Here is a 7,288-nt window from a genome sequence, read left to right as displayed (position 1 = left end):
ACTATCAGATTGATTGTTGTTATTAACTATCAGATTTATTATTGTTATTAACTATCAGATTTATTATTGTTATTAACTATCAGATTGATTGTTGTTATTAACTATCAGATTGATTGTTGTTATTAACTATCAGATTGATTATTGTTATTAACTATCAGATTGATTGTTGTTATTAACTATCAGATTTATTATTGTTATTAACTATCAGATTGATTGTTGTTATTAACTATCAGATTGATTGTTGTTATTAACTATCAGATTTATTATTGTTATTAACTATCAGATTGATTGCTGTTATTAACTATCAGATTGATTGTTGTTATTAACTATCAGACTGATTGTTGTTATTAACTATCAGACTGATTGTTGTTATTAAATATCAGATTGATTGTTGTTATTAACTATCAGATTGATTGTTGTTATTAACTATCAGATTTATTATTGTTATTAACTATCAGATTGATTGTTGTTATTAACTATCAGACTGATTGTTGTTATTAACTATCAGACTGATTGTTGTTATTAACTATCAGATTGATTGTTGTTATTAACTATCAGATTGATTGTTGTTATTAACTATCAGATTGATTATTGTTATTAACTATCAGACTGATTGTTGTTATTAACTATCAGATTGATTATTGTTATTAACTATCAGATTTATTGTTGTTATTAACTATCAGATTGATTGTTGTTATTAACTATCAAATTTATTGTTGTTATTAACTATCAAATTTATTATTGTTATTAACTATCAGATTGATTGTTGTTATTAACTATCAGATTGATTATTGTTATTAACTATCAGACTGATTGTTGTTATTAACTATCAGATTGATTGTTGTTATAAACTATCAGATTTATTGTTGTTATTAACTATCAGATTTATTATTGTTATTAACTATCAGATTGATTGTTGTTATTAACTATCAGACTGATTGTTGTTATTAACTATCAGACTGATTGTTGTTATTAACTATCAGATTGATTGTTGTTATTAACTATCAGATTGATTGTTGTTATAAACTATCAGATTTATTGTTGTTATTAACTATCAGATTTATTATTGTTATTAACTATCAGATTGATTGTTGTTATTAACTATCAGATTGATTGTTGTTATTAACTATCAGACTGATTGTTGTTATTAACTATCAGATTGATTATTGTTATTAACTATCAAATTTATTGTTGTTATCAACTATCAGATTGATTGTTGTTTTTAACTATCAGATTGATTGTTATTAACTATCAGATTGATTGTTGTTAGTAACTATCAGACTGATTGTTGTTATTAACTATCAGACTGATTGTTGTTATTAACTATCAGATTGATTGTTGTTATTAACTATCAGATTGATTGTTGTTATTAACTATCAGATTGATTGTTGTTATTAACTATCAGATTGATTATTGTTATTAACTATCAAATTTATTGTTGTTATCAACTATCAGATTGATTGTTGTTTTTAACTATCAGATTGATTGGTATTAACTATCAGATTGATTGTTGTTATTAACTATCAGATTTATTGTTGTTAGTAACTATCAGATTGATTGTTGTTATTAACTATCAGATTGATTGTTGTAATTAACTATCAGATTGATTGTTGTTGTTAACTATCAGACTGATTGTTGTTATTAACTATCAGATTGATTATTGTTATTAGCAATCAGATTTATTATTGTTATTAACTATCAGATTTATTATTGTTATTAACTATCAGATTTATTATTGTTATTAACTATCAGATTTATTATTGTTATTAACTATCAGATTTATTATTGTTATTAACTATCAGATTTATTGTGGTTATTAACTATCAGATTTATTATTGTTATTAACTATCAGATTAATTGTTGTTGTTAACTATCAGACTGATTGTTGTGATTAACTATCAGATTGATTATTGTTATTAACTATCAGATTGATTATTGTTATTTACTATCAGATTTATTATTGTTATTAACTATCAGATTTATTATTGTTATTAACTATCAGATTTATTATTGTTATTAACTATCAGATTTATTATTGTTATTAACTATCAGATTTATTATTGTTATTAACTATCAGATTTATTGTTGTTATTACCTATCAGATTGATTGTTGTTATTAACTATCAGATTGATTATTGTTATTAACTATCAGATTTATTATTGTTATTAACTATCAGATTTATTATTGTTATTAACTATCAGATTTATTATTGTTATTAACTATCAGATTTATTATTGTTATTAACTATCAGATTTATTATTGTTATTAACTATAAGAGTGATTATTGTTATTAACTATCAGATTTATTATTGTTATTAACTATCAGATTTATTGTGGTTATTAACTATCAGATTTATTATTGTTATTAACTATCAGATTAATTGTTGTTGTTAACTATCAGACTGATTGTTGTTATTAACTATCAGATTGATTATTGTCATTAACTATCAGATTGATTATTGTTATTTACTACCAGATTTATTATTGTTATTAACTATCAGATTTATTATTGTTATTAACTATCAGATTTATTATTGTTATTAACTATCAGATTTATTATTGTTATTAACTATCAGATTTATTGTTGTTATTAACTATCAGATTGATTGTTGTTATTAACTATCAGATTGATTATTGTTATTAACTATCAGATTGATTATTGTTATTAACTATCAGATTGATTGTTGTTATTAACTATCAGACTGATTGTTGTTATTAACTATCAGATTTATTATTGTTATTAACTATCAGATTGATTGTTGTTATTAACTATCAGATTGATTGTTGTTATTAACTATCAGATTGATTGTTGTTATTAACTATCAGATTGATTGTTGTTATTAACTATCAGATTTATTATTGTTATTAACTATCAGATTGATTGTTGTTATTAACTATCAGATTTATTATTGTTATTAACTATCAGATTGATTGTTGTTATTAACTATCAGCTTGATTGTTGTTATTAACTATCAGATTGATTATTGTTATTAACTATCAGATTTATTATTGTTATTAACTATCAGATTTATTATTGTTATAAACTATCAGATTTATTATTGTTATTAACTATCAGATTTATTATTGTTATTAACTATCAGATTTATTATTGTTATTAACTATCAGATTGATTATTGTTATTAACTATCAGATTTATTATTGTTATTAACTATCAGATTTATTATTGTTATTAACTATCAGATTTATTATTGTTATTAACTATCAGATTTATTATTGTTATTAACTATCAGATTGATTGTTGTTATTAACTATCAGATTTATTATTGTTATTAACTATCAGATTGATTGTTGTTATTAACTATCAGATTTATTATTGTTATTAACTATCAGATTGATTGTTGTTATTAACTATCAGACTGATTGTTGTTATTAACTATCAGATTTATTATTGTTATTAACTATCAGATTGATTGTTGTTATTAACTATCAGATTGATTGTTGTTATTAACTATCAGATTGATTGTTGTTATTAACTATCAGATTGATTGTTGTTATTAACTATCAGATTTATTATTGTTATTAACTATCAGATTGATTGTTGTTAATAACTATCAGACTGATTGTTGTTATTAAATATCAGATTTATTATTGTTATTAACTATCAGATTGATTGTTGTTATTAACTATCAGATTTATTATTGTTATTAACTATCAGATTGATTGTTGTTATTAACTATCAGATTGATTGTTGTTATTAACTATCAGATTGATTGTCGTTATTAACTATCAGATTTATTATTGTTATTAACTATCAGATTGATTGTTGTTATTAACTATCAGATTGATTGTTGTTATTAACTATCAGATTGATTGTTGTTATTAACTATCAGACTGATTGTTGTTATTAACTATCAGATTTATTATTGTTATTAACTATCAGATTGATTATTGTTATTAACTATCAGATTGATTATTGTTATTAACTATCAGATTTATTATTGTTATTAACTATCAGATTTATTATTGTTATTAACTATCAGATTTATTATTGTTATTAACTATCAGATTTATTATTGTTATTAACTATCAGATTTATTATTGTTATTAACTATCAGATTGATTATTGTTATTAACTATCAGATTTATTATTGTTATTAACTATCAGATTTATTATTGTTATTAACTATCAGATTTATTATTGTTATTAACTATCAGATTTATTATTGTTATTAACTATCAGATTGATTGTTGTTATTAACTATCAGATTTATTATTGTTATTAACTATCAGATTGATTGTTGTTATTAACTATCAGATTTATTATTGTTATTAACTATCAGATTGATTGTTGTTATTAACTATCAGATTTATTATTGTTATTAACTACCAGATTGATTGTTGTTATTAACTATCAGACTGATTGTTGTTATTAACTATCAGATTTATTATTGTTATTAACTATCAGATTGATTGTTGTTATTAACTATCAGATTGATTGTTGTTATTAACTATCAGATTGATTGTTGTTATTAACAATCAGATTGATTGTTGTTATTAACTATCAGATTTATTATTGTTATTAACTATCAGATTGATTGTTGTTATTAACTATCAGACTGATTGTTGTTATTAAATATCAGATTTATTATTGTTATTAACTATCAGATTGATTGTTGTTATTAACTATCAGATTTATTATTGTTATTAACTATCAGATTGATTGTTGTTATTAACTATCAGATTGATTGTTGTTATTAACTATCAGATTGATTGTCGTTATTAACTATCAGATTTATTATTGTTATTAACTATCAGATTGATTGTTGTTATTAACTATCAGATTGATTGTTGTTATTAACTATCAGATTGATTGTTGTTATTAACTATCAGACTGATTGTTGTTATTAACTATCAGATTTATTATTGTTATTAACTATCAGATTGATTATTGTTATTAACTATCAGATTGATTGTTGTTATTAACTATCAGATTTATTATTGTTATTAACTATCAGATTGATTGTTGTTATTAACTATCAGATTTATTATTGTTATTAACTATCAGATTGATTGTTGTTATTAACTATCAGATTTATTATTGTTATTAACTATCAGATTGATTGTTGTTATTAACTATCAGATTTATTATTGTTATTAACTATCAGATTGATTGTTGTTATTAACTATCAGATTGATTGTTGTTATTAACTATCAGATTGATTGTTGTTATTAACTATCAGATTGATTATTGTTATTAACTATCAGATTGATTATTGTTATTAACTATCAGATTGATTGTTGTTATTAACTATCAGATTTATTATTGTTATTAACTATCAGATTGATTGTTGTTATTAACTATCAGATTGATTGTTGTTATTAACTATCAGATTGATTGTTGTTATTAACTATCAGATTTATTATTGTTATTAACTATCAGATTGATTGTTGTTATTAACTATCAGATTGATTGTTGTTATTAACTATCAGATTGATTGTTGTTATGAACTATCAGATTGATTGTTGTTATTAACTATCAGATTGATTGTTGTTATTAACTATCAGATTGATTGTTGTTATTAACTATCAGATTGATTGTTGTTATTAACTATCAGATTTATTATTGTTATTAACTATCAGATTGATTGTTGTTATTTACTATCAGATTGATTGTTGTTATTTACTATCAGATTTATTATTGTTAGTAACTATCAGATTGATTGTTGTTATTAACTATCAGATTGATTGTTGTTATTAACTATCAGATTTATTATTGTTATTAACTATCAGATTGATTGTTGTTATTTACTATCAGATTTATTATTGTTATTAACTATCAGATTGATTGTTGTTATTTACTATCAGATTTATTATTGTTAGTAACTATCAGATTGATTGTTGTTATTAACTATCAGATTGATTGTTGTTATTAACTATCAGATTGATTGTTGTTATTAACTATCAGATTGATTGTTGTTATTAACTATCAGATTGATTGTTGTTATTAACTATCAGATTTATTATTGTTATTAACTATCAGATTGATTGTTGTTATTAACTATCAGATTTATTATTGTTATTAACTATCAGATTGATTGTTGTTATTTACTATCAGATTTATTATTGTTATTAACTATCAGATTGATTGCTGTTATTAACTATCAGATTGATTGTTGTTATTAACTATCAGATTTATTATTGTTATTAACTATCAGATTTATTATTGTTATTAACTATCAGATTGATTGTTGTTATTAACTATCAGATTGATTGTTGTTATTAACTATCAGATTGATTATTGTTATTAACTATCAGATTGATTGTTGTTATTAACTATCAGATTTATTATTGTTATTAACTATCAGATTGATTGTTGTTATTAACTATCAGATTGATTGTTGTTATTAACTATCAGATTTATTATTGTTATTAACTATCAGATTGATTGCTGTTATTAACTATCAGATTGATTGTTGTTATTAACTATCAGACTGATTGTTGTTATTAACTATCAGACTGATTGTTGTTATTAAATATCAGATTGATTGTTGTTATTAACTATCAGATTGATTGTTGTTATTAACTATCAGATTTATTATTGTTATTAACTATCAGATTGATTGTTGTTATTAACTATCAGATTGATTGTTGTTATTAACTATCAGATTTATTATTGTTATTAACTATCAGATTGATTGTTGTTATTAACTATCAGACTGATTGTTGTTATTAACTATCAGACTGATTGTTGTTATTAACTATCAGATTTATTATTGTTATTAACTATCAGATTGATTGTTGTTATTAACTATCAGATTTATTATTGTTATTAACTATCAGATTTATTATTGTTATTAACTATCAGATTGATTGTTGTTATTAACTATCAGATTGATTGTTGTTATTAACTATCAGATTGATTATTGTTATTAACTATCAGATTGATTGTTGTTATTAACTATCAGATTTATTATTGTTATTAACTATCAGATTGATTGTTGTTATTAACTATCAGATTGATTGTTGTTATTAACTATCAGATTTATTATTGTTATTAACTATCAGATTGATTGCTGTTATTAACTATCAGATTGATTGTTGTTATTAACTATCAGACTGATTGTTGTTATTAACTATCAGACTGATTGTTGTTATTAAATATCAGATTGATTGTTGTTATTAACTATCAGATTGATTGTTGTTATTAACTATCAGATTTATTATTGTTATTAACTATCAGATTGATTGTTGTTATTAACTATCAGACTGATTGTTGTTATTAACTATCAGACTGATTGTTGTTATTAACTATCAGATTGATTGTTG

Source organism: Euprymna scolopes, chromosome 23, assembly GCF_053919585.1.
Source record: "Euprymna scolopes isolate OS-2025 chromosome 23, ASM5391958v1, whole genome shotgun sequence".
Taxonomy (NCBI): Eukaryota; Metazoa; Mollusca; class Cephalopoda; order Sepiida; family Sepiolidae; genus Euprymna; species Euprymna scolopes.
This window is presented reverse-complemented; position numbering follows the sequence as displayed.